General features: G+C 40.0%; 1 long non-coding RNA gene across 1 annotated transcript in view; it reads right to left on the bottom strand.

The window, feature by feature from the left end:
* The window catches only part of LOC127472574 (uncharacterized), a 129,089-nt gene extending 103,012 nt beyond the window's left edge, over positions 1–26,077 (bottom strand). The window contains exons 1-3 of the long non-coding RNA XR_007905061.1: positions 25,737–26,077; positions 23,123–23,266; positions 21,480–21,778 (exon numbers count right to left, since the gene is read on the bottom strand). This is a non-coding gene — a long non-coding RNA (uncharacterized LOC127472574). The remainder of the gene's footprint in view (positions 1–21,479; positions 21,779–23,122; positions 23,267–25,736) is intronic.
* Between the last annotated feature and the right edge of the window lie 1,509 nt (positions 26,078–27,586).

The raw sequence follows: 27,586 nt of genomic DNA, 5'->3' as shown, positions 1-27,586 counted from the left end.
TGCTCTCTGTTCATTAGAGAAGCAGTCTAGCAGCACATATTAGCTAAGGGTCTATTGTACATCAAGTTGCAAAATTATTCTGAGATCCAAGAGTCCCTGGCTGACGGCCCAGTAAGTACAGATTTTTCAAACTAGATGGAAGTGACAATCTCATTTACTATCAATTTTTATGCTAATAAAGACAAGCAATACCTGTCTGCACCAGTCACTTCTGAGTTTTTAATCAGTTTTTGGTCATCTCTGTGCATAACCTAGAGGAGCCATTTAACACAACAGTAACCTCTGAAACCAGCAGTCCCTGGCCAAGGGCACTCAGGAGCACAAAGAATTAGACACAGTATTGACAGCACAGGTCCACCAGAGGATGCACTATTGATCCTCCTGGGGTACGTGGCTTCGAGTCAGCTGCAAACATTAGGGAGGTGAACCTCCACTGCCATCCTCTACCACACCCCTAAAGCTGCACCTGCACTTGGAACACTTCCCAAGGATTGTCTAGGAACAGAGAGTATGAGATCCTCAGCCTTCGAGCAATCCAAGCTGCAGGAAGATTGTCAGAAGCGTTTTACATCCTACATTGTCCTGTAGGACACGGCCTCCATCACTTCCCAGGCTGTTCAGCTCCTTGTCCTCAGTCCAGTCTTATTTCAGAATTCCTGTGTTTAATCTGGAGCCTCTAAGCCTGATCAGCCCAGTTCCAGGGGGTCTTGTGATTCAGACCTTAAACCACAAGACACGTTCCAAAAATTGTCTGAAAGGGGAAATGCCTCATCCATCAATCACAGTATCACCTGCATACTTAATTCCTGCTACACATTTTGTATTGACAGTAATACACTGGGAATACAAGCAGTGTGATTTCATAGAGTCAAAGGTCAACAACTTTCATATAAGAAACATTGCATTTTATTTGCCCCTAAAGACTCCCCTTTCTTTGCATTAAACATTCACTAGGTCATTAAAATAGAAAGAGAAGGGTAGCTTCATGTTCAAAAGTCAGATTTTACTAAAAGTTTAGGCAAGCCCCAAAACAGTGAGTTTTCTATTATTCTGCCCCAATTTTTCTTTTGTTTAATATCTAGCACATAACTTGGGTCTAAAAGGCTGTAGGCTGTTATTAAAAGGGAACTTTAGATGCCTGTAGCAACAGGAACTTCCTGTCAGCAGCTGATAATAAAGATCACTAAAGAAGAATTTTATTGCTGTCTGATCACTGCAGTGACAACACTGAAGCAGGGCAATTGTCCCTTGCTGTTTGAGTGTTTTTTTCAAGGAAGTTTTTCATATGAAGAGTAACTAAACAATTCACCCTTTATGACACTCACTTAAGCAAAATAAAAAACCAAAGCCAATGGGAAAACCATAAAATAAGTTCTCTATCAGCAGAGCAGCTTTTTTCTAATTTCTTTTTTTTTTTGACATCTTTTTGTCCTCCCCTCTTTGACAGGGTTTTTGATTACAGATTCCAGAAGTTATTTGTTTTCCAGAAACTTTAGATCTCTTGGACTGCTTGGTTCTTCCTCACCTCACAAGGAAATGTTTCTTCACCGACCACTTCTCAAAACATGCAATTCTGCCCCCTCCCCCTGAAAAAAAACATTAACATCCTAAACAAATTTAACACCTCCCAGAAGGGAGTAACTTGTGGGACCACTGTGGAGAATTCCAGAGCCATCTTTCACCATGGAGTGACCAGAGAATACAGAGGCTAATGAAAATTAATATATATGGAGCATATCATAACCCAAGGAAATAAGGAGAATAAGTCTACTATCACATATGTTCCTGCTGCTGCAGCTTCAGAGCTGGACCACAGGGTTGTGATAAATGCAGCAATGAGCTTCTTCCTTGATAGGAGTCTCTGCACTTCACGTTATGATTAAGAAAGAGAGCTATTGCCAGGAGCTAAGCCTCTGCTGAGAAAAAAACCTCAATCCTGCAGAGGAATTGAAACATCTCCCACAAATATTCTGCAGCAGGATGTACATGTAATGCATGTATATGTTCAAATACAGACATTTGTTGCCTGGATTTTTCACTGGAAGTACCCCATGAAGAGTAACTATTCATTAAGAGAGCAAGAACAAATACTGTGTCTTATAATCTCCCTTATTGGCTTCTTAAATAAAAAGAAACTTCCTAAAGCACACTTGCTGCACGTTAACTAAGAAATTCTCTACTTCTCCAAACAAAACACTACATTGAAAGAATGTGAATTTGTGCCAGAGAGATAATATCAAAGAAATTCACAAATACAAAACATACCATATGTCTCACTGTAAAGTGAGAGTGTCTGTGAACATGCTCGTCAGCTCTGGGAGAGACACGTTGCCAAGACCCTGAAAGAAACGACTGCAGTTCCCTGTTTGAAGCAAAGAGTTATTGACCAAAGAGACTTGGAGGCCTTCCAGCTTGTTAAAGGTGCTAATGATTCATGTATGCAATTTTTGAAGAAAGAAATGGGCTTCAGCACTGGGTTTGATTTTTCTGTCGAGGAAGTCAAACTGCACTTTAAGTTGTGCAGTGCTGTTATCTTTCTGAACGTGCTGAGACACTTCACAGAGAAATTATAATTCAATATATGCCCCAAACAACTTGCCTTCAGAAAGGCAAAGATACATAGGAGGTTCCTGCCTACTGAAAACCCTGTTTTTTTAGAGCAAGTACACCCATGTGTTCAGCATCACTGTGCTAGAACACTGTTCCATAATTGGAGGTATCTACACAAAAGTTTAACACTAGCAAAGGTTAACTTTATCAGAAGCCTTTTCAACCAGGTAGGCAAGCAAAGAGCTTGTGCCAAGTGATCCCTGTATTTATGCATTTTGCGTGCAAAGCCATGGGAAAGTTGTGCTGCAGCACAAAACTCATCCCATCATGATGAAAAAATGAAGAGCTTGTAAAAGTGTTTTCTGTTTCTTTACAGAAGTTTCCATTAAAGCCAGGGAAAGAGAGGAGAGAGATGGTTGTGTCTCCCACAGGGAGACTTAATGTTGTTAAGCAGACAGAGAAGGACAAGAATTTTTGCTTATATATGTATCACTCCTTTAAATTTTTAAGTTTTTCCTTATTATCACTCATTTTCTGGAGTTTCTACTTAAGTCACGCCATTCAGTAAAGTTTTCAAAAAGATGTAAGTGGAGAAGATAAAAAAGAAACAAATTAGTATATTACTGGGTGGGGGAAAGGGGAAAAGTAAATGAGAAGCAAAAAGCATAGTTCTCTGGACTGGGATTCAGAGTAAATGGATAATCTGAGGTAAATCTCTTATTTCCAATCCTACTGCTAGAAATTGTCTGTTGGTGTCTGATCCTAAATCCCAATCTTGGCAGCACACAGGAAAGACTAAGATGACCAGCAGTCATTATCAGGAACAATGGATCAGTTATATTGGCTTTGTCAAGATAAATCTAAATCAGATATGAACCTGAATATGGTATATGCATATGTGTGTCAATATTCTCAAGGTATTCCTTTCTCTTCTAAAGCAGATGAGCTTTTCAAGAACCAGTTACACACAGAATACCTTGTGAAGCACAGAAACATTAAAAAAAAAAATCAAGAAAGAGAAATCAGGTTTCCTGTAAAAATTCCTCTTGCAAAATCTGATAGGTGCTTGGTCCAGGCAAACCCTACTTAAAGAAAACAAAAGGCATGGAAGATGTGCTTTGGTCTCAGATTCCCTAACTGGGCATAAATAAAACATGTAAGGGATTGCCATGAAGAGAATACACTGCAAGTTAATCTACTTTAAAGATCATAAATGTGTAGTACAAGGAAAATAAATTCCTCAAAGAAAGGTTTCCTAAATGAACTTCGACAGTAAGCCAAAGTTTACATCAGGAAGTATTTAATCATGTATTGGACTTGCTGCATTTTTCCTGGTTTTGGGGGTGTTTTTTGTCTTTAAAAATCATACTTAATGGCATAACTCTGTCCCAGACACATGTACCTGTAAAGAGGCTTTTTCATGGCAAAGACTGTGCACAGAGTTGTGTTTGATAGAACTGCTACACTGAATGTGAAATTCCAAAAAACTCTTTGCCCCACACACCCAATGCACCAAACTGATTAGATCTACATCTGTCCCATGCACCTTGTTCCAAACCTGACATTGTCATGCCATGAATTCACCCACACAGAGGGAGAGTCAAAACACAGGACTGAGAGTAAAACAATGTAATTACATGAAACCCTGGTGCTAGGAAAAAACAACAGCAAGATGCTTCAACCTCACATTTCAAGAATAGAGTGCTAGAGTAATGAAACACCAACATTCAATCTCCTTGATTTTAAATTTTTTTAAAAAAGAGGGGAAAACTTAGTAAATTAATTGGACCTTCAGCATTTTTCATGATAACGAGAATAGCATGTGTGGGTTTATTTTTCAGCCATAGCCCCTGCTAAGAAAATGGTGATATGAAAGTTTGTTTCAAACTCACACATTTAAGTGAAAAATAAAGTGCCAGCTTGAACTTCTTGATAGGAAAGAGGCACTGCAAGATTTCATTTAAGTCCAAGATACCCTTCTGTTTGTTTTTGAAATGGAACTTCCAGTCAGAAAAAATAAGCAGAGATCCACAAGATAAGGCTTTTACAAGCAAGTCACACAATCCAATTAATTGTGCTGCTGGCAGAGGCTCCTGACACCTCCATGCCCCAATCCAGACTACCAGGGCAACCACAGCACTCACAGAGCAGGGGGAAAGATCTCCTGCATCATTGAGTCCAACCATTAACAGAGCCCTGCCATGTTCACCATTAAACCATGTCCCCAAATGCCACATCCACACACTTTGGAACACTTACAGGGATGGTGATTCCGTATTTCAAACACGGCTCCACACGACCTTACACCAGCAGTTCACTAAGTTCCACCAGCACACCACCCAGATTAATTCCAGCTGCTCCAGGTACTTACTGCTCAAATAAGGTCTCCTCACACCCCAATCACTTGTGCCACACCTGTTTGTCCTCAACCTGATGCAGCACAAAGTTGTTAGAACTTCAAACTTCCACACCTGGACGTCCTGGTCAACAATTCAGGCAGAACAAACTTGTTAGAACTATTTCTATTTCCTCTGATTGCTTCCAAAGATGAGGACTGGCACATCCTGAAGCTTAAGGATGGATAAGCCACAAGCAATTAAAATGAAGTCAGAAAAACTAGAGGAAGAGAAGGAGTGAAAGAAGAAAAGAGGGAAAAGAAAGGGAAAAGGGGAGGAGAAAAGAGGGAAAATAACACAGTTGTGTTTGTTTATATACAGATGCAAATAATGAAGGACATCGATTTTAAATGTCTGAAAGTCACTGAAGAATGAATGCCCAGAGAAAGACAAAGGATAAGAAAAATCACAAGCTTCTCTTTAGTAGGAAAGGAAAGTACAGAGGCACACTGTTTCCCTTTATAGAAGTACAAGTTTTGTGGGGAAACTCCTCTGTTAAGAGTCTTCATCCAAGGAAACTAGATAACTCTAACATGCTTTGAAGAAGTTGTGTTTGATAATGCTAATCAGCTGGAAGCAGACAATAAATGGAACTGGCCTGTGCTAGGCTTTGAGGCTCTGAAGGATTCTTGAGCAGCAATAAAACTTAGAAAGCCCCTCAGAGTGGAAGTCAAAAAACCTCATTAGACAGGGAAAGCACCTCAAGAAGTCTAGCTGGAATTGCAGATTCCCTACGCCAAATAAGATAGGTGGAAAGGACTTATATTAAGGAACAACAGGTTGCAAAGCATCTGTTATTTTTTTTTAAGATTCCAGTTAATCCGTACATTAGTTAATCAGGCAAAGCCCCTCGTCTGTGAGGAGTATTTTTGGATGAGTACAGAAGCTACTAGAGTTTGCTGCATTCCATGTGAAGCCATACAGGCTGTGCAGGTTTGCTTTTAGCATTTTTCAGAGGAAGAAAGGATGCAGTTGAAGCAGGTAGATATCTGCAGTGGCTAAAGATGAACACAGATGAAAATTCTATTCTCAAGAAATAATGCAACTAGGCAAAAGTCTAATACAACAGTGCATCCTTTTAGAGGACAAGTCTGAAGATATCATTGATCCTTTTGTTTCAAGAGACAAGGGATGAGCAACCAAGACCCTTCTCAGTAGGGAAGGATGTAGGCAAATATTTATCTAATCTACTTTCCTAACCTTGCCATAACCTTAAAGAAGTTGAGAGTAAGCCATATTTTAAAAGAGGAGTTTATACTAAAGATGCATTTCTGAAGTATGTCCACATAGGAAATCAACTTTGAAACATGGCAGACCAAGTGGAGAAAGCTCCACTTTAACACACCTGAGTCAATCCAGGCAGCTGCAGTAAGAGCACTGGGGCACAGTCAGAGCTTTTACATCAGGATAGTTGGAGCCTAGAAGTTTTCTGTATTTTGATATTACAACCAAAATTGAGCTCAATCACTGACTAGGAGAGATGGCTTTGACATTCCATTTAAACGTGGAGATAAAAAGTACCACATTGCTTTTTTAAAGGCCAGTGCTACAGGACTAAAAATTGCTCCAATGTTAGGGCTGGGTCTATGCAGACACTGTTCTTTTGGTGAATAACCTTTATCTCCCCTCAGAGAGATGAAAAGATTTTTCAACTATAAGGAGCTGCTTTTGAATAAAAAGGGGTTTTCTATATACTGAAATATTTAACATTTTAAGTCTGGAAAAGCTGGGCATAACCAAAAAATAGGAAATAAGGATCCACAAATAACTCCGTCTTTGCTCTGTGTTTTTCATTTCCACTGAATGTTTGAATTAAAGCAAATTCTACCAGTTCCTTTCCCACCCCTGACTTATTTCATCCCCCGTGATGTCATTCCTTGCTGCAGAGTCTGAACTTGCTATTGTAAATCACTCCAAGGCCTCAGGGGCTCCAGAATGGCCTTTCCCTGACTGTGCTTGGTGGATCCCCAAGGGAAGAAAAAAATTCCCATCCACTGCTCCTCCCCATGGGTTTTATCTGCCCCAGCTGCCTCTTAGCAGACCTTTGGATGTAATAGGGACATGCAAGTAAAATATCCCTCAGAGCTGGCATTAGCTGGAACTCACATCAACAACCTGACACAGTGACTCCGTGGGGGCTGATGGTAAGAGAGACATAGAAGCTAAAATAGGTATAATTATAGTGCACTAGAAAAGGATATGATTTGTGAACTGAATACATACCTGGGAGAGATTTGGAATTTGCAGGCACACCCTCTAGACCATTACATTAAACCAGATAAAATTAGGCCCAGAGTCGCATCATGTACATGCCCATCTGATTTAAAGACAACATAACTACCCCGTCTCACGTGAAATATAGATGTGTAGATTATGATTTTCAGGAATACTTCCAAGGAAATTAATTATAGCTCTTGAAACAGAACACCCGGGACAGCACATTTCCAGCCTGTTTAAACAACTTGAAGTGACTCAGGAAAGCAGAGGCTCATTGCATAAGTACAAAAAATATGAGCTAAGTGGAAGTGCTAAATGGTAGCACAAGAAAAATTAATCCACAAAGCGAAGGAAGCAGAGATTTTTTTCCTGTAGGTTTGGAACAAGCAAGCAAAGCCAGATCTGCAGGTCTTAATTCTCAATCTCACTTTCCTGAGATCCTTTTCTAGGGGATACTTGGCTAAGCACACAACTGTATACATTTGTTTTCACTAAGCATACCATGTCTGAAAATAACACCTCTGCCAACAGACCACCATTTAATGGGAGAGGGTTTAAGGAATGTTTAGTGTCATATGAGTAACATCACTGCAAGCCCTCATTAATCTTAGTTCCCAGATGACAGCAATATACAAATTAATGTGGTACTTAAACAGCAGAATTAATTCAGGAAAAGCTCACACTTTTTTCTCCAGAAAATTAGAAATAAGAATACGTGGATTATAATGAACTGATGTCAAATTTGTTGGTAACTTGCAGGCAGGTGAAGCAAAACAAACCTAACCTTTCTTCTTAAAAGTGCTGCTGAGCAGGTCACAAAGGGGAAAGCACAGCTTTGGGTTTTGAGCCTGGGTTTTGTGCCAGGCTCAGCCCCAAAGTACTGTGGGGTCTGAAGCCAAGACAAAGGGTATTTCAAAATATATCTTATGTTCTGGACACTTGAAAAGTTGAATTCATGGGGCACAGAGGCACACAGTTTTATCTGAGAGTGCAAAGCCTTCTTGGCTACCCGTGGAGGACTACAGAGGATGGCACAAGCCATTTTCATTCCACACATGGGACTGCAGACTTTGAATTACTGTGCACACACTCAAAATAACTTAGCTAAAATTAACTTAAAATCAGGTTTAAAAAAAAAGACTATGTCACTGATGGCTCAAGACCACTTTTCTGTAGGTGGAAGTTGGATAATTTTTGGCATTTTCTGTCAAAAACTTTACAAAGCCTCATCAAAGAGATCACTCTCTTCTAGGGCTAAGACAAAGGAAGAGAGAAGAAAGACTCCATTTCAGCTTATCGTGACAGAACTCAGCAGGAATGTCCACAAGAAGAGCTACAAAGCATATATCATTTGAAGCAATGAACTTTAAAAGTTCATTTTACACATGAACATACCTTCCTGTGATAATCTCCAGTCTGTTTATTCATCAGCTGGAACTCAGGGTGCGAATGTGAAGGTGACAGGAGCAGTGAGTTTTATGTTCCTGAAGTGTTAGAAAAGGTATTAACCTTTTAATGATTCTTCATTCAAGCCTAACTTTCACAGTGAAAAGTAAACCAATCTGTGATATTAAGCATGAAAGAAATTCCTAGTTCAGAGCTGGAGAAACAGCAAATATGGAAGATTTTGCTGTTTATATTACTTCAGGAGTCATCCAAGTGACACACAAACAGCAGGATCATCAATGTAGCAAAACAAACCCATAGACAGCGATTGAAAATTCAGCCCAAAGGCCTTTCTGTTGGTCCTGATCCAGAAAAACATCTTCCAAAATTATCTTTTTTCAAAATATGCAGGATAGTCTAATTCCAAGCATAAGTAAATGTACTGTAAACTTTTTAATGTGATTTACTAGGGAGTTGGACAGGCTCAGGGAACTGATAATGGATGTTATGGAGAGGAAAGCTGTGTGAATTTCTTTGAAATGAAGGACAAACTAAGAATACATTTTTCATTCACTCTCATTTCAGTTTCCTGGGACTTGAACCACAGGTAGTTTATAAACAGAAAATCATTTTGCATAACCCACATCAGATAATTTTTTTTTCAATAAATACTTTTAAATCAAGATACTAGATAGAAAGCAGATAAATAGCCCTTGAAAATCATTCCTAAGAGCTATAAATTGCCAGTTTTCCACTACCCAGAGAGATATCCTAGAGGCATGGCAAGAGATTTTTTCTCCTGTGTTCTATAGGCTTTTAGCAGGAGTAATGCATTTCTTTCTGTGTGTTATTTACAGAGAGAAGGAATTAGATATTTATCCATCCAGGGCTTTTCCTGCAGTTTGTCTTTTCACTTTCCTTCCTGTTTAATTATTCCTGCCACCTGCATCTGGGAGTCAGCCTCACACCCTGGACTTTCCATCAGGATCAGCACAAGCCTTTCAGAAGGCAAAGGGATCATCCTGTGCTATATCCAAGTTAACAGCTTGCTTGGGAGGGTCACTGGAGGCAATGAGGATGTGGAAAATCACAACTCCACATTCAATATCCCAATGATAACAAGTCTCTGGGATGGAATGTTATATTTTGCCCAGATATATTTGAACTCTATACCATGGGGGAACCACTGGAACATCACAGCTGGAAGCTTGGCTGTATAAACTGGTGCCATTCTCCTGCTGTGGGCAAAGAACAGTGTGTACACCTCTTCTGTCCCTTCACTGAAGATGAGGAACAGGAGCTACCTGCCCACATCATATCATATAAACAGCTGGAATTCAAGGGCTTAAAGGATCTGAGAAACACTCATCTATCTCTCCAGTGCTAAAGTGGGGATGCTGAACTGCTTCTGAGCCTGTGGGCTCCCAGCAGCTGCGTCCCATGCCAAGAGTAAAGCCTTAGTTCATGCCAGATTTTCCAGCCTGCCCATCCTATTTCCAAGAGATCCCTGAGCCATGGAATCAGGGCCGAGAGCACCAGAGGGTTCACATGAATGCATTTTTTTTCCTGTGCTGACATAATAGTGTTGGCAGAGAAACTAAGACTCATATCCTCATACCGGTTGGACTTCATGATTTTAAGAGGCTCTCCCAACCTAAAGGATTATACAGTCCTATCCCTTGATGGTTTGGTCTCAGCATTTTCTTCCATGCTTTGGATACTTAAAGTGCTGTGAAGGTGTGTGTCTTTTTGTGGTTGTGCACTTAGTGTACAGCAGGACTGAGAACAGAATTTCCTGGGATGATGCAGCACTTCATAGCACTAGAAGTGAGACTCTCACTGGAACTAACTTGACTTCAGTGTAATTCAGGCAAAATTTCAGCTGGACAGGTCGTGGGTTATGCTCACTGGTGTCTGCAGAGGACTAAGTCAGTCTTCCTGTTCTTCCCTGTATCATTAATGGAAGTAGAGGTCCCTCAAGTGGCTCTTGCTCAACACCCACAAAGGAAAATCAAGTAACAGTGCAATTTCCCTGTAGTGCAGAGAGACCTTGTCTCTTTTATCCTTTTAGATATTAATTAACGTGTAGTCTCTTAAAAGCTGCTCTGTAGATCTCAGGAGTAGCAAAGGATGTCAAGTTACATGTAAGTTGCTATGGTGACTAATCCTTTCTAAAAGGAAGAAACAGAACAAATTTGTAGAAGTCTGTTTCTCACTATGAACAAAGGATGTCACTAAATAGTCTTTATTTTACAACCCATTGCCTCCCTTTGTTTTACTCTTGCTTACAAAAATCACAGCACAACTGTGCATTCTTTTTTCTTCCAGTCTGAATATTCTGAGCTTCCTGTTTTCATGGAGCTGCAGAAAAACAAGGTCATTCCAAATCTTGGATTGATTTTTTTTAAATTTATTTGTGTAAAAGTATAATGTTACTGACCAGTCTTTTTGAGACATACTTTGGCTTGGAAATGGTTACATTTCCCAGAAAAATTATACTTAGCCAAGAACTTAGGGCAAATTTTAACATATTTCCCTGTTTTTATTTCCCTGTCCTGAACCACAGAGGTTCAGGTATCAAGTACAAGCATCAATTTTGCAAAAGAGAAATTTCCTTGTACTTGATCTGTGTCAGTCAGTGGCGTCTGGGACTTCTGCGTGGAGAAGTGGTCGTAACAGTCTTCATAAAAAAACCAAGAAAAAAAAAATTACTGTTTTGTTGGTGTAGCTTTATCCCAGTGTAAGACTCAGAGCAGTTTTGGAGTGCTGCTCTCGAGACCCTCAGACAGCAGAGTTACTGCAAGGGGCTCAACTGTGCCCGATCACAGGGGCATCCCCAAGCCCAAAGATGAACACAAGCACTGTGACAGCAGAGACATGGCCATTTCTGAGGTCGAAATACGAGAAAAGGTGATAGTGGTGGGTAGGAATGGAGAGAATTCCTTAATAAAAACTCCCTAAATCATGTTGAAAGGTTTCTCGTCTGCTTCTCTCAGCCCCTTCCTTTCTCTCTCTCCCTCTCTGCTGTATTCCACATGACAAGAATCATGAAGTAAACAACTTTATTCAAAGAGTTGTGTAACAAAAATACTCTTGATATTGTTCAGTACAGGAGAAACAATTTAGCAATTTAGCAACTGGCTTTCTTATCCACATACTGGCAAGGAAAGCTTGTATTTTGCTAGGCTGAAGACAGGAGAATAAACCTACTTCTACACACTCAGCTGGGGAACTGCAGCCATTTAATAAGTAACTCCACTTGGCATAGCTTTGAGCAGTGCATTGCATTTCCTTTATCAGATTTACCAAATTACTCAGCTGCCTGTAAAAAGTCAGGGACAGGAGGAAAACAGCTCAGCTGTAACAATACTTCCTTTCACCCTTTAGGAAGTCAGAATTGGTGAGTTGCAAGGGACAGGAAATTCCTTTACCTTTCTCATTGCTGATCTTAAGAACTGGAAACAAGCACATAAGAACGAGGATCTAAAGAATTCTGCAATATGTATAACTAAATTTCTAAATTACAGAACAAACAAGTGTTTATTGAAGGAAACAGTTCTATGACCGTGACTTGTTCTCTGGTATCTGCATCAAGAGCTGGATGAAATAATTTATTCCTTTAGCTAAAATCCTCCACGTCCCAAGAGACACTGCAATGGAGATGTGATTCCTCTAGAGAAGCTTTAATTCTGCCTTACAGAAGAGAAAAAAAAACTATTATAAGAAATAGGTCTTTTTAATGTCTGAATGCTCCAGTGTCAGCAGAGCAGCTCTGAGGAGGAAAGAAAAGCAGGCAGAAGCTAACCTTGAAGTGTGTTTGACAGGAAAGAGCCTAAAAGTGGTAGATCACTGAGGAAGTGGCACAGACAGACCTTAAGGGAAAGGGGAGAGCTGCAAAAGCTTCTAGAAGTTTTTAGGGTTATTTGAGACCAGCTAATTACACAGCTGAGGGAGCTGAGCTCAGGGAAGGCTGGTGACAGGAACAGAGCAGCTTGATCTAGGTCACAGAACTGTCACGGCTCAGGTTTTTCTATCTGAGGAACTTTTATAGCTCCCATCTGCATAGTACCTGAGAGCCTTACACTCTTTTAATCTGTTTATTCTCAAAATGATCCCGTGAGGCAGGAAAGCATAATTATTGCTATTTTTTTACTCCTAAAAGTAAACTAAAACCTGGAGACTGCAGGGAAGATCCTCAGCTGACATAATTTGTCTGTTAAAACCAAGAGCATCCACTGGCTGTCTAGTGATGATTTAAGCCAGCTGAGTTGTTTTTAATCTATGATTTGTTCAAGATCACCAAGGCTCGTGTTTCCAGTACTGGGAAATGAAACCAGTCTTCTGAGCAATGCTAAGGACTGGCCCATCATTTTGTTTTTCATGACTCATACAGGTAAATGTGACTGAAGAAGAAACCTGAGCCTCAGAACTGTAAAACACATGAGGGAGAGATGCACAGATTTAATTGACTTGGGCTATGGAAGCCTTTTTCTGGTCCTTTCTAACTCTTTATCAGTTGTTGGATTTACTTTGGTTTTGTGGTTCTTTTTTTTTTTTTTTGGTGTGAGTTTGTTTGGGTGCTGGAGAGCCTGTTATTCTACCAGCAGCAGAAAATACTAGAAGTCATTAGAAAATGCTTGTTTCTCATGGAAACAAACTTGGGAGATAAGTATACAGAATTGAGGCATTTTTCCAAAATTAATAGTTATTTTTAAAGTACTTTCACTGCATTTAAAGCTATTTGAATTTCAAAGTTGTGAAATATAGAAAATATAGAATATTTTTTATAATTTTTTTTGCATCGACAGCAAGAGAATAAAACAAAACAATTCCCTTCCTGCAAGCTGCTGTTCATATCAACTGCTATTTCTCAGATCCATCTAATCTCTTGATGGTAGGTAGCATCAACATCTGGCAGCCTTGAACATTACATTTGAATTTTTCAGACAGAAACCTTGAAAGAATGAGCAGAAATGACACAATGTTAATCTCTTTCTCTGACAGGTCAGATGCAAATTTTTGCTTGAATGGTTCAGGTTTTGCAGCACTTAAAGCAAAACAAGAATTATTGCTAGGCATAAAATGAATTAAGGTGCACACACTAAATGCCAAAGACAGATATACACACCAATAATATAAAATTACTGCCATGAGAACCAAGTACCAACTGAGGGCAGCACAGGGAGCCTGTCATGGTAAAAGAAGATTTGTGCTCTTCATTGGAAATCCTTTCATAGCAGTCAAAAGAGAAATCTTGAATTTGACAAGGAAGGTCTGCTCTCACTTTGATCCTATCAATCAAGAGTCCAGTAGGTCCTAACTCAAATATGCTATGTCTTAGTTTCACCCTTGGACAGCTATCAAGTCTTTTTCCTTCTACCATTCTGAAGAATGACTGTTTTATGCCCTTATTTTTAGGACTGTAAGAAATAATATTTGGAAAGCAACTGATAGTTTCAGGGTTATTGACAACTGCCTCCCCAGAGGAACATCAAGGTGACAAATGCACTTGAGGGTGACTATTTTTAATGTTGGATGTCATGGCAGAAAACTAATTAAAGATGTCATTTCTGTTTTATTTGTGCTAGGAAGACACTGTCAGCAGCTTACTGTTATAATGCAATAGGCAGGATAAATTCTGCTCTCACATTGTACAGAACCCACAGGAAGTTCCCCAGAACTGAAAAGTACAGCAGGAGAAAGCCAAAGTTGCACTATCCTTTGGTAAAGTTGTCCCACTGCCCACAAGGACTGTCCTTTCTGGAAAAAAGCTTTGAGTCTAAACCTCCATCTCTGGTTCTGTCATGCTCAAGCCAGGATTTAGAAAGCAGGAAACAGACACAGGACAAAAATATATCTGACACAGGCAAGGCCACCCGAGAGGAATGAAACTATAAGAAATTTTTCTATGACATTCATTGCATCTTTTCTCTGTCACCAACTTTATGTTAGTTCAGATTTACTTTTGTGCAGTACCTTAATTCTATTGGTTATCACTTTTATCTGCAAGGGATAGTTTATAAAGTGCTGGACTCTATACCTCAGTTGTAAATCCCAGGAGCAGAAATCCTAGGGCAGGTGTGGAGTGCATAATTTGTCTATATATAAAGTCTATATAACATATCTTCTGAGTCTTGATAAATAAACCCCAGAAAACTACTGGTCTGGAGTTCTACTGCTTAGCAATACGAAAGCCAATATTATATTAACTTTTTTGACTTTCTATAGATGAGAGTCTGTTTCCATGCAGTGATCACATATTAGCATGTCTCCAATAATTATATTAGCACATACACATAAATCCTCCTTGCAAGAATCTGTCTTCTCCTTTAAGACCTTTTCTGCTATGGGTATGATCAGGAAATACGGGCACAGGGTATAGAATCTGAATATCCAGGTACCAGAGATTAGAAACTGCCACAATCAAAAGGAAAACCATATCTTTTCTGCAGGAATTACCAGCTTAGCACAGCACCCCATGAACAGAGAGAGCTAGTTTGTGTTAAGAGGGCCTGAAGTACGAGAGGAATGAGCTCATGTCAGTCATGGGGAACAGTACACCAAGGAGGGAAAACCAGTAAAAACCAACCCAACCCCCCCCAACCCTATATGGACCTCATCTTTAGTAAGAGAGAATGAAGAGAATGCACAAATCAACTTCTAAGACTCAAGATTAAAGATAAAAGCAAGGAGGGATCCTGTCCGAGGCCAGTTCAGAAGCCTCCTGCAAGGCTTGGAAAAACAATCACGTGGGTTAATGACAATGTAAGATTTCTTTCCCCTTTAATTTCTCGCAGAGTTTGGTAGGAAGTCAATACCTTTTAACAAGAGTAACTCATAGAGATGAGCTTTCTGTTACACAGAACTTTCTTTTGGTCAATTCTGCTGTTTAAACTGACAGGACTTCTCTTCTTTACATATCTTAAGCACAGCTGCAGCCACATTAGTACCACTTTTCTTTCCCTTTATATCACAATGTCTATTCAACACCAGCATGAATCCTGAATCCTACAAACAGCACAAATCCTGTGAATACCTAATCTCGCTCCCTGATGTGAAATATCTCACCACCACCATCAGATAGCTTCTTGCATACTATTCATCAACAGCAAAACAAGGAGATGCTAATAAGTTTCCACTCAAGGGTACCATGTAACATGACTAAGACCATATGGGTTTGCTAACACAGCCAGATCTGCAAGATTATTTTCATATGCACACTTTGGTCCTTGCAACTGGACAAGCCAGGGGTTCATTTGTTGTCTTCTTTCTTTTCTTTATGTCTGCACCATCTGTTTTATGAATCATTGAATTTATAATATAAAGGTCATTGTTTCAGCAATGTGAGGAAGAGGATTTTGCTAATAAGGCAGACGTTGGTGAGAATTAAAGGAATATATGCATTTTAATAAATGTACACATGCACATGTTGCCATAAGTGGTTTGAACCACACAACTGAAGTATTTGATATATTGGTGGGAGGGTTCTCAGAGGAAAGTCTTGAGTGAATGGCCCCAGGAAAGAGATTTTAATCAGATATTGGGGTTCTGGGGGATGGCAACAATGTTCAAGTTTGGAATTTGCACTTCTGAGACCTTCTGGAGCAGACAGTGAGAAGTGTCTCCATCCTGTCCAGAGGTGTGACACTGGGGTGTTTTTGGAGGGAGTTGTCTAATGCTTAGAGCCAAGGATTACTTTAGGCAACGATTTGCAAGTTATGAACTTTTGGTGAATGGCTACTCATCCTGATCCTTAGGGTGTAAAAGCAGATGGCAAGGCAATCCTGCAGTGCTCACTGAACATGATGCAGCAGAGACCTGCAGAGCTGGGATATCAGAAGATAGCCAAATGGAAATTAAGTTCTCCTCCTCTGCAACCCCAGGAAGAATCTCAAAAAATATCACTTCTGCCAGTATTAAACAGTGGCTACTAACACCCAGTTCCTTATTGCCTCATTAATTCTGAATTTCAGCAGCATCACTATCTTTCTGGGAAGAGGGACGGGAATCAGAGCACTGATATTCAAAAATGGACACAGGACAAGCAGGAGGACCTCTGGTATGGGGGCAGAAGACTGCAAACAGCCAGTGTTATTTAACCAATTCTAAGATCAGCCAAGAGGAATACGGACATTTGTGACTGTGATACCATAGGTCTGTGTATAAAATACACTTACAAGGCTGTGGCTTTGCTGCTTGATGAGTCCCTCGGGATTAGAATGTCAAGAGGGGCACAGGCATTCTTGATAATTCTCTTGAGTTCCATGTACTAGGAAAACTAGGATACTAGGATAATTAGGATTCCACCCAAAAAATAGTCTGAGAGCAAGGCAAACATAAGAAAAGTTACATGGCATATCACATTCAGTAATTGACCTTACCAATTGTTTTTGAGAAGTGATTATTTTAGGATTGAAAAAGCAACCTTTCTGCTATTGTATTGTGATTATTACTTCTGGGGATAATTCATCATTGCCTTAACTAGATAATTGAAAAATTAACTTGAGACTGTATTTGTGATGTGAAAGTCAAAGCTCTACATAGATATTTCACCAAGGATTTATGGGGTTTTGTTTTACACATGCACGGTGCTACATAAAAATAAGATTACATTTTATGATCCCCTACTGAAAAGGGGGGGGGGGAAAGAGTTAAGGATCAGAAGCTCAAGCATTTCCAGTCATTGACATGCTTACCATAGATAAAAGAGCAGGTTAGATTTTAGAAATAGTTTCTTTTCATTAGATGTGGCATATTTCACCTAAACTAAGCACAGAGAACTTCCGGGGGAAACAAAAGTTAAAAGATCCCGAAGACCTCAATTAGTAACATAAAATACCAGGCATGCTTATTGAATATTCAAATGTTTTCTGTGCACCACAGCAGACTACGCATTTTTCTCGAGCCCAGATTTCCCTCCTCAGCCTCACTCTCCACTTGCAGGTCAGACAAGCTGAGCGTATCACCACATTAGCTCTACTCAGCTCCCGCTGGGGAAGGCCCCCCGCAGCACCACGGCTGTCTGTCACACTGAAGTGATTAGACAAAATCTTGCTTTCCCCTGGCAGTGATGAGCCTCTGCCAGCCCGGCCCAGCTCCCCACTGACTGCTCCAGCCAGCGGTGGAGATGCACGGCGCTGTCATCCCTGACAGCCTCCGTCAGGCACTGCCTGTCAGCTCAGCGCGGCCCTGACCTCCAACTCTGAGCTGATGACCCCATCTCCCCCTGCTCGGCGTGCTGCCATGTGGGGACAATACCAGGAACAAAGGATTTGCCTCTCAAAACTGATTTTTTTTTGTTCCCCCGGCTTTTGCTATTCAGTATCCCCGAAATAATTTTCTAAAGCGCTGACGTCGATCTGAACACAGTCAAATGCTAGTGGTCCCAAATTTGGTTAGGAAAACATGGAATCATTAAAATCATAGAATCATAGAATCAACTGGGTTGGAAGGGACCTCCAAGATCATCAAGTCCAACCCTTGATCCAACCCTGCCGTGGTTCCCAGCCCATGGCACTGATGCCACATCCAGTCTCATCTTAAAAACTTCCAGGGACAGAGAATCCACCACTCTCCTGGGAAGCCCATTCCAATGTCTGATCACCCTCTCTGGAAAGAAATTCTTCCTAATATCCAGCCTAAATCTCCCCTAGCACAGCTTAGACCCAGCCCTCTTGTCTTGCTAAGAGTTGCCTGGGAAAAGAGACCAACCCCCCCTGGCTCCCCCCTCCTGTCAGGGAGTTGCAGAGAGTGAGGAGGTCTCCCCTGAGCCTCCTCTTCTCCAGGCTGAGCCCCCCCAGCTCCCTCAGCCTCTCCTCACAGCACTTGTGCTCCAGTCCCTTCCCCAGCCTCGTTGCCCTTCTCTGGCCCTGCTCCAGCCCCTCCATGTCCTTCCTGAGCTGAGGGCCCAGAACTGGACACAGCACTCCAGGGGTGGCCTCACCAGCTCTGAGTCCAGGGGCAGAATCACTTCCTTGGACCTGTTGGCCACCCTGTTCCTGAGCCAGGCCAGGATCCATTGGCCTTCTTGGCCACCTGGAGACACTGGCTCATGTTCAGCTTCTTGTCAATCCACACTCCCAGGTCCCTTCGTGCCTGGCTGCTCTCCAGCCACTCTGTCCCCAGTCTGTAGCACTTCATGGGGTTGTTGTGAAGTCCTTCAGACAGTAACTTTAGTTCCAACTGGGGAGGCCTCAGGTTGTGAATTCTCATCTGTCAGCAATAACCAGTCACATATTCCCAAGTAAGAACAATTCTCACCAGTATCAGTGTGAAGAGTATTGCAGGCAAAGGGCAATGTTACCATTGCCAATGTTACCAACTTTTTGTTGGTAACTCTTCACCCTGCTGGTATCATGCCTCTCCACCTCTGGGACACTTCATAAAACACAAATTTCATCTTGAGTGAAGCCCTTAGGAGCCACTGCAGTTTCAAAACGAGGAAGAGCAACACAATCTGAGGTAATCTTTGAGATACTTTGACACTGTAAGTACTAAAGAGTATATTTTTCTCCTTTTGTTAGTATTTTTACACACAAATATTCATTCCCTATCACAGCTACTGCTGTTTGCTTTAGCAAAAACCTAAATACAGAGGAAATAATTCCACTTATTCCATGCAAAGTCAATAATCCCACTTGTTCCACACAAACATCTTTTTTTTTTTTTTTTTTTTTTTTTTTTTTTTTTGTGGCAGAACACTATGAGTCAGCAACAGTTTATTGATTTTCTGTCTCAAGAATTTTTGGGGCAGGCTCTCAAACTAGGTTGGATCTTCACTCATGTCAGTCAAGGAGAACTCACTGATTTCAGTGTCTGCAGGCTGGTGAAGATCAAGTCTTTATTCCCCACTTTTTTTTCCCCCCCTCAACGTTTTGGTAAAGCACATGAAAAAAGTTTAGTGAAACTTCCAAACACGGGGCAAGGCAGTCCCAGTAACATCACTGAATTTATTTGCCCTTCTGCATCTTTATCAATGTCTTTGAGAACTGACAGAGAACTTAACAATGCCATAAAAAGTGTTTGCTCTCTCTACACAAACACGATAGTCTCTCCTAAGTTTTCTCAAGAGGTAGAATTTTAAAGTTGAGAAAAAACACCCCACAGGACACATGCCTTTGGAGTAAAAATGTTTAGAACAACAAACATAATGACAGGAGGAGAAACCCAAGACCTTCAGTACAGACACGTACTGTTGCTCACTACACCTGTGAAGTGTGACAGCTACAACTCAAAAGACAACTAAACAGTTTTCCCCATAAGCTTCAATGTGTTAGTGGGGCAGTATATGTGGGAACTTAAGAAATACATGCAATTTAAATACACAGAGACAATACAGACCAACACAACATCTTTCCCATTCATGTTCAGATAAAACCATCTGAAGAGTCAATAGTATGAAAGCAGAGCAGAGACAAGAGGCATAGCTGTACCCAAGACACTCTGCTTTCCTACTGTGATTTAATTAAAAAATAATATTGAAATATTGAAACACCCAAAGCATTCAGTGAGCTATCTGTGTTCCTTCTAGTTGCATGAACATAAAAAAACCTGTGAACAAACACCATAGTTTGGGGTTGGGCAGGGTAAAAGGGAAGGGTGGGTAATAAGTACAGTTACTGGAGAAGGCTACTAAATGTTTAATGTTTAAACTTCAGGCAACAAACTGATAAGGGACAACGTGTAGTGTTAGTAGACTTTCAGAATGCAAATACACCAAGCATGGCCTTCCCACAGACCACACATCTGAGATCGTGACTGCTTAAATGCCATGTCAGTCCAGACCAGAGCCTGATCAAAATTAAATCTGCTCCAGTCTTGATTCAGTCATGAAAATCACGGATCAGCGAGCCTGAATATGAAGTTGGGTGAAATAAAGGTGCAGCTAACCTGGACTTTGAACACAACCAATAATTAGGTGAATTAAGGGTAAATGTCTTCCTGGAGCTCATGGGGGATTTAGGGTCTGGTGTAGTGTTGCAACCAAGAAGGTTACAACAATGTATTAAAACAGAGGAATATTCTATACAAGTTGAAATAATACTTGATTTGACAGATTGACTAGAATGTTGAATTTGCTCAGACATCTAAAGATTATAGGGGTGACTGCACTAGTCAGATGAAAGATTCATTTAGTCCAGTATTTGGCATTTAACAATACCCACTCACAGAGGCTCAGAAGTGCACAAGCCCAGGATGGAGCGATACTTTCCCTGTCTCTGAGCTTCCAGCAGTTCCCAAACTGAGAGTTGCCTCAATAATATCATTATTCAACTCTCTGTCACTTATTTAAACACATTTTGAACCCATCCAACTCACAGCATCTTAAAAAAATCAGTGGGTATGTGTTTCTCCACCTAACTATGCATAACACAAAAAAGTTCTTTTCATTGAATATAAACTGGCTGCCTTTATCACTTAATTTCACGTGCTTTGGTTTATGTCCTTTGAATAGTGAATAATCATTCCCTCAAGACCTGCCCCTTGTCAGACAGATCGTTATAACAACCATTTGCAGTCATTTAATCTCTGAGCTATAGACTCTTCCTTATTTCACTTCCTCTGCATAAAGAAGGCATTCTGTGCCTCTGACTACTATTCTCTGTGTCCTTCTAGGTTATTACATCTTTTTCTGAAACGAAGTGAGCAGACCTGTAGCATATATTTAAATATCAGTTCCCCAAAACAGTGTGGAGCTCTACAGTGATGCTTCATCCTGTCTTTTTCAGTATTTCCTAACACCCTCACATTCCTGCCCACACCTAAGATCAAGCAAAGACTTTTAGGTAACTATAGACAGGCTCATAATTCTCTTTCAATAATGGCATATTTAGAACTTACCATTATATATGAAGGGGGTTTTTGTTTGCTTGCTTTCCCCAGTGTGTGTGGCCTTTTATTTATCAACACTGAACTTCAGATGCTCCTTACCTGGCACTGTGAGATGGTGGAACAATAGTCTAGAGCCATCCTGGGTTTCAATATCCTCCATCATCAGGAAGCTTTCCTGTTCATCCCTTTTCCATCATACATGTTAAATAGCAAACGTTCCAGCATCTCATTTCGTTGTAAAAATAGATCATTTCTTCTGCCTCTGCTTTCTAACTTTAAAGTAGGTATCAGTTTCTGAGCATACAGTTTCTTTTGTTCTGTGACACACTGGTGTCTTCCACAGCCATTGGCAAGATCCTTGTCATACACTTCAGTGTGCTTCAAGGAGGGAAATGCAGCTGGTGTGTGGAATTAATGAAGAGATATAAGTAGTTATAACGCTATAGTGGGGGTCAAAATAATCAAGGATCTTGTTAAAACCTGAGCTTATTACAATTAAATACACCTCAGTGGAAAAAAAAATCTTGTAAAATGACTACTTAATCTGAAAGAGGCTTTTTGGAAAATTGAACCATGATTTAGACTAGAAGTAGAGTGCAGTGTTTTTAAATGGTGGAAGCAATCTGTCATTCAAACAAATATCCAGCAGCAGTGGCGGATTTCATAAAAGTATCTTTCAGTCAAAATTATTTCTTGCAAGTTTTATGTTTTCTACTATGAAGAAAATTAGATTAGCCTGTTCTAATTGTATTTTATGAGTTGAACCTAGAGTCTACTTAATGATGTGCTTCTTTATTAATTCCTTTCTGATCCAATTCCTGGAAAATGTACTAACAATCTGCTTCCGTACGAGTGCAGCCTGGCAATCTTACACAGATACTAGTTCATTAAAAATAGCCAGTCAATAGTTTTCTCTCTAATCTCACCCAAAGAAACATGTTCTATAATTAATAAGCACTCACACTGTGGTATTTACAAGCACTGTCACAGATTGTTCTCATGCAAACACTTGGCCTTAAAATATTTAATTGTTACTCAACCTCTTCCTTGGATCCATTGTCAGGGTAACCTGTACAACTGACATCCATGGGCAAAGCTTGTAGCTGGACACTTTCTGAATTAAATTTCTAGTTAAATGCCACAGAGATCCTCTGATGGATGTGGACTACAACAGCTGTTTAAAGAGCAATAGATGTCTGCTCTCATCTCCTTGAGTGATGGTAATATAATGCCTTTATTCTCAAATTGCTGTGAAGATCTCCCACGTGGCAAAAGGCAGCCAGCACAGACAATGAGAGGCTTTACTGCTTTCAGCCTTACGATTATACAATTATCTCTGTCTGATATACTGTTCCAGGATTATCTGAGCTGACAGCCATAAGTCTATCCAATGCTATATCAATTTGTGTAATATTTCTTCCTGTAATCAAATGTCATATTTCTGATCCAGCCAACTTCAGCATACATTGAGACCACTGGCTTCAGCTTCTCCACGAGCCATGTGATCTCAGTGTCTGCACAGAGAGATTGGTTGTCCTTGCTCCAAGCTCCATAAGCAAAGAGCAGATGTATTTATTTGAAATGCACTGGCTATGTTTTTTCCTGCATTGCTGAAAATGTGCCCAAGCACATCTCAAGTGATGCTTGTAATCTGTAGCTTACTGCCTAGGCTGCTGAGAGTCTAGATATCAAATAATGAGGTGTGAGAGGTGTGCTGATCACTGCAGACCTGGTTCCCTTACCTTGCTGGAGGACACAAGCAGCAGACTCACAGGCATCCACACCCACACAACAGCTCATTAATCAGCAGCCTGCTGGTCCCACGTCTTTGCTGTTCCACACTGGCAGGAGCTGCATTTACATCAGAGCTCTCAGTGAAGTTGTTCCTAGGAAGGATACAAATGCCTGTCTGGTCCCTTTCCTGACTGTAGAATATGCCCCTTGCCACATCCAGAGAGAGCTCTCTATATAAATGGATGTCATTTCCCTCAAAAAAACCACAAAAGAAGTACATGGAAAAAAAGCATAAATGGATCCCTCCCACCAGTTCACTTGGAGTTCAGCAGGAGACAGTTCTAAAAGAAGGAAACAAAATATAGAGGAGCATTTCCTAAGTTTTCTGAGATACGTCTTTTTTTCTCTCCTTTTCCCAAACAAGAAGAAAAATAATTACTACATATATTCAGGAAAAAAATTAGGCAGTCCAAACTGAAGGGTAAATTCAGGTAAACAGAGGGAGCCCAGAGAAGTTTGATTGTAAATTGGGCAATAATTAATGTGCACCTCTTGTGTCCTAACTTTGAAAAATAGACAAAAGTTACTTGCTGGCTATTTGGGTAGCAGGTATTTGGTATTTGGGTATTTTCTTCTGCAGACTGCAATTCAGGAAGCACAAAATGATGAGTGGGAGGCTTTGCCAGAAATGTATGGTGGCAATAAAAATGGGACTACACAAAGAACACTGTTCCACTTGCATGCAAATGGAGGGAAGGGTGGGGAAGGGATATTTCAGTGTGATTTTCTTGACAAAGACTTAGTTGTGATCCAAGGATTTAGCCTATTATGTTCAACTGAAAACATTGTTATCCATGAGGTTTTTTTGTTAGTGAAATATAGAAAGAATGTTGAATTGAACTGTGAACTGAAGAGACAACAGTAATTAGCTCTAATTGAATACAAGGAACAGGATCAGACAGACCATCCATGAGCACAGAGTAGGGAACTCTTAGTAAAATTTCTCCCCTAAATTTCTTTTAGACATTTGAAATTTTACTGGTTTCAGCGGTGATTTACCATTCTTTAAATAGTTATTTAAAAAAAAAAACCCAAACACCTCTTTCCATGGAAAGCCTCCAGAACAGTCATTGTCCATACCCTTAAGAAAGCTGCGGGGTTATATATTATATATTTTGCATCCTTGATTTTATATTTCACTAAAAACCACATATTTTATTTTAGAAGTGAAAAAAAAGCAATTATTATCCTGCCTTGCTAAATCTACCAGTGGATATATGAGAAAACTTCAGCAGGTGACAGTTCATTTGTTAAACGTGGCACAGAGACGATGCTATATCAAAGTGGAAATCAATTATTTCACTCTGATATTTTTATAATGTATTATTTGTAGGACATCTGTGCTCAGAACTCTTTAATGAAGTCAAAGCTCTGCCACTTCAAATGCTGTAAATTAGTGTAAATGTCAGGTACATACAGTGGTTATGTGTGAGTACATGGAATGGCCATACTGCCCAACCAGCAGAGAGCAAGGTACTCCCGGGCAATTTAAAAATATATTCACAAAATATTTATATTTATTTCTCTTTTACCCTGAGAGTGAAATGCAGCAGTGAAAGGAAGAAGAAGAAGAAAATGAAGGAAAATAAGGGAATTTCTTGCATAAACCAGTATGAACACACTAGTGGTTTCTTGATTCATTGGCTTTTCGAAAAATTTCACATTAAATTCTGCCTGCAGAAAGACTATGGACTGATTATCTATGCAATTTCTTAAAAACAAAACACCTCCTAACAGCTAAGAAAAAAAAATAAGGCGGAGAAACTTTTAGGATTCTTGTATGTTATGCAAAACTTTACAGACTACTAATGGAAAACACCAGATTAACTCTCAGAGTAAATGGACAAAACTATTAACATTACCTCTTATTCAAATTCAGTCAACTGATTACGTTCTTTCTTTTGCAGCTACTCTCTGATTGTTTTTCTAAGACATTTTAATCTCTTTCTTTCACTTCTAAGTTCAGATCATTGGCAGCTTTATCATTCTGTGCCTGCTGATGAATTGAGAATTAACACTATCTTTCGATGCTTTATATTAAGAGCATTTCTTGGGTATTCTTGCAGAAAACATTATGAAAGTATCACAATCTGATTACCCACCTGATTGCTTTCTTCCCATTTGTTCTTTTGACCAAAGCACTTTTTGGACTGTTTATCTTGTATTTCCTGTATTTCTAGGAGCACCCTCAGTATTTTCTTTCCTCTTTGGTCAAGAGACACACAAGGCCCAGTGGAGAATCCAGGTGCATTCGCCTACACCCACACAGAGTCTGCTCCAAAAATTCTGAGATCCATTTCCAAGCTTGTGCCTTGCAAGGAAACTTCTCCTCAAGTCTACCTTCTTACAGTCTCTCCACAGGTATGCAGTGAACATGCAGAACACAGAAAAATGAGCATATATGTCTTTTAAAATTTCATACATGGAATCTTTTTGGTGTTTTGGCTATAACCAGATGCTCTTTTCAGTCTTCAGTCCAGGCCACCACAAATCCCAGTAATGGGGGAAGTGAGTGGAGGAGTTTAGGCAGCCCATCACTTACTGTTATCATCTGCAAATTACCTGATAAGAAGAGGAGTCTCCAGGAAGGAACAAGCAGTGCTGGGGCTGAAGAGAGGAGAAATTCACCCAGTTCCCAGTTCAGAAGAGAATATCACTTTTATCTTTGTCTCATCTGCTACACCCAATAGGCTAATTTAACTTTCCAATGCCTTGCTTTTAGGAGATGGAAGAGGCCACACAAATTCAGCACGAATTTCTGAAACAGAAAGTCCATTTTTTCGACAAGTTACTCAAAAGTTTATAATTCCAAGAGAAAATATTAAGCCCCTAAGAATGGAGTTTGTCAGGAATGTTATTGTCCAGAATGTAATTAATGACAGCTGGAGCTGTGTTTAGGACACACCTCTGGCACTAATGAGAGGAAATGAGAGCTTTGATTTTCCTGGTAGTATTCCAGCGTGTGAATGCACTGCCTCTGAACATCCTAGTAGGTCCTTATCAGTGTAATCAACTCCTGCAACACCTTTGAGGTGATAATTGTTGACAAATATCAGTCAGGTCATATCTGACAAGGCAGTTGCCTGATTTTACCTGAGATTCTGCATAGACACCTACAACAGATTTTCTCAAGGCAGTGTTAAGCAAACAAAAGAACACTAAATAGATAGAAATATTTTTGGTTTGAAGCTTTTAAATTCATTGTTGGGTAATGTGATGCAGCAGTGTCATGGCTCATATGCTTCAAACAAAAAAAATTCAAATCCCTTAAAAAGGCAGAGGATGGTGGAACATCCCAAGTTATCATTTCATGACTTTTAGTGTAACATGTTAGAACATGCAGTTTAGGCAGGAGAATGCTATTTTCAGCAGGCTTTATCAAAAGTCATGAAGCCTCATTTCAACAAGAAACCTCACCTGTCAGTTCAAGAAGGAGAATGAATGATAATCTTTGTTTAAAAACTGCCAAGGAGTGATTCAACGTTCATCAACTCCCTTCATTCTCATTAGCAGACTTTAAATACCCAATTTAGCAACCTTTCACTTTTCCTTTTTAGATGATGGTGTGTTACTAAACTCATTTTATAGAGAATAATTGGTAATAATACTCCCCTTCTTTCTGTGAAATCCTGAGATGTTTCACGAAATAATTTCCATTTCACCTGGAACATTTTCCCTTCTGCGGTACCTGTGGAATCAACCCAATTGTCTGTCTCTCAGAAATCATTATGCTCTAGTGCAAACCATCTCTTAGATGTTTTTATTACTTCTGAGAGGTTTACCTGCTGATGGATGCAATGTAATTGGGCACAGATGCTACTTGCCATGAATAGACAATCCAAACTTCCCAACAATTGCACGGTGTCGAGTTCCTCCGAGTGCACACACAAAAAAAAGCTTCTTATTGTTTTTAATTTTTATCCAGCTGGTTTGAAAATTGCAGCCACATGAAAACGTTCCCTGAATTAGGAAAGCAAAGAAAGCTCTCTGTGTCGTGGAGCTGCAAAGGCTTCGTGGTCTTGATCTTCCTCGCTTTGAAAAACCTCCTGCAGACTTCAACGGGATTTGGAACAGACCTTCTGTGAGGTACAGAAACCAGACCCACTTCGGGCATCCTCCGTGTGAGTTCTCTAAACAGAAACTAATTAATATTTTGACATTTTAGAGTAGCAAGTTGGTATTTAAACGGGAATATTTCCAGAGATCACTGCGCTCGATATTGAACAATGCAATTACTGACATCAGAAATATGTCATTTCCATAATGCTATAGATTAGTGTGCCCAGAGCAATGGACAAGGCATATCAGCAGTACTAAAGAGCAGAGAAAAAAAAACAAACCACTTATGAAAATTCTGTAAATATCAAAACAATTCAAAAGGCTGACCTTTCGTGGACATCCAATAACTTAGA

The sequence above is a fragment of the Manacus candei genome, unplaced genomic scaffold, assembly GCF_025592945.1.
Source record: "Manacus candei isolate 608988 ecotype Guabito, Panama unplaced genomic scaffold, ASM2559294v1 h1tg000029l, whole genome shotgun sequence".
In the NCBI taxonomy this organism is placed as follows: domain Eukaryota; kingdom Metazoa; phylum Chordata; class Aves; order Passeriformes; family Pipridae; genus Manacus; species Manacus candei.
This window is presented reverse-complemented; position numbering and strand designations above follow the sequence as displayed.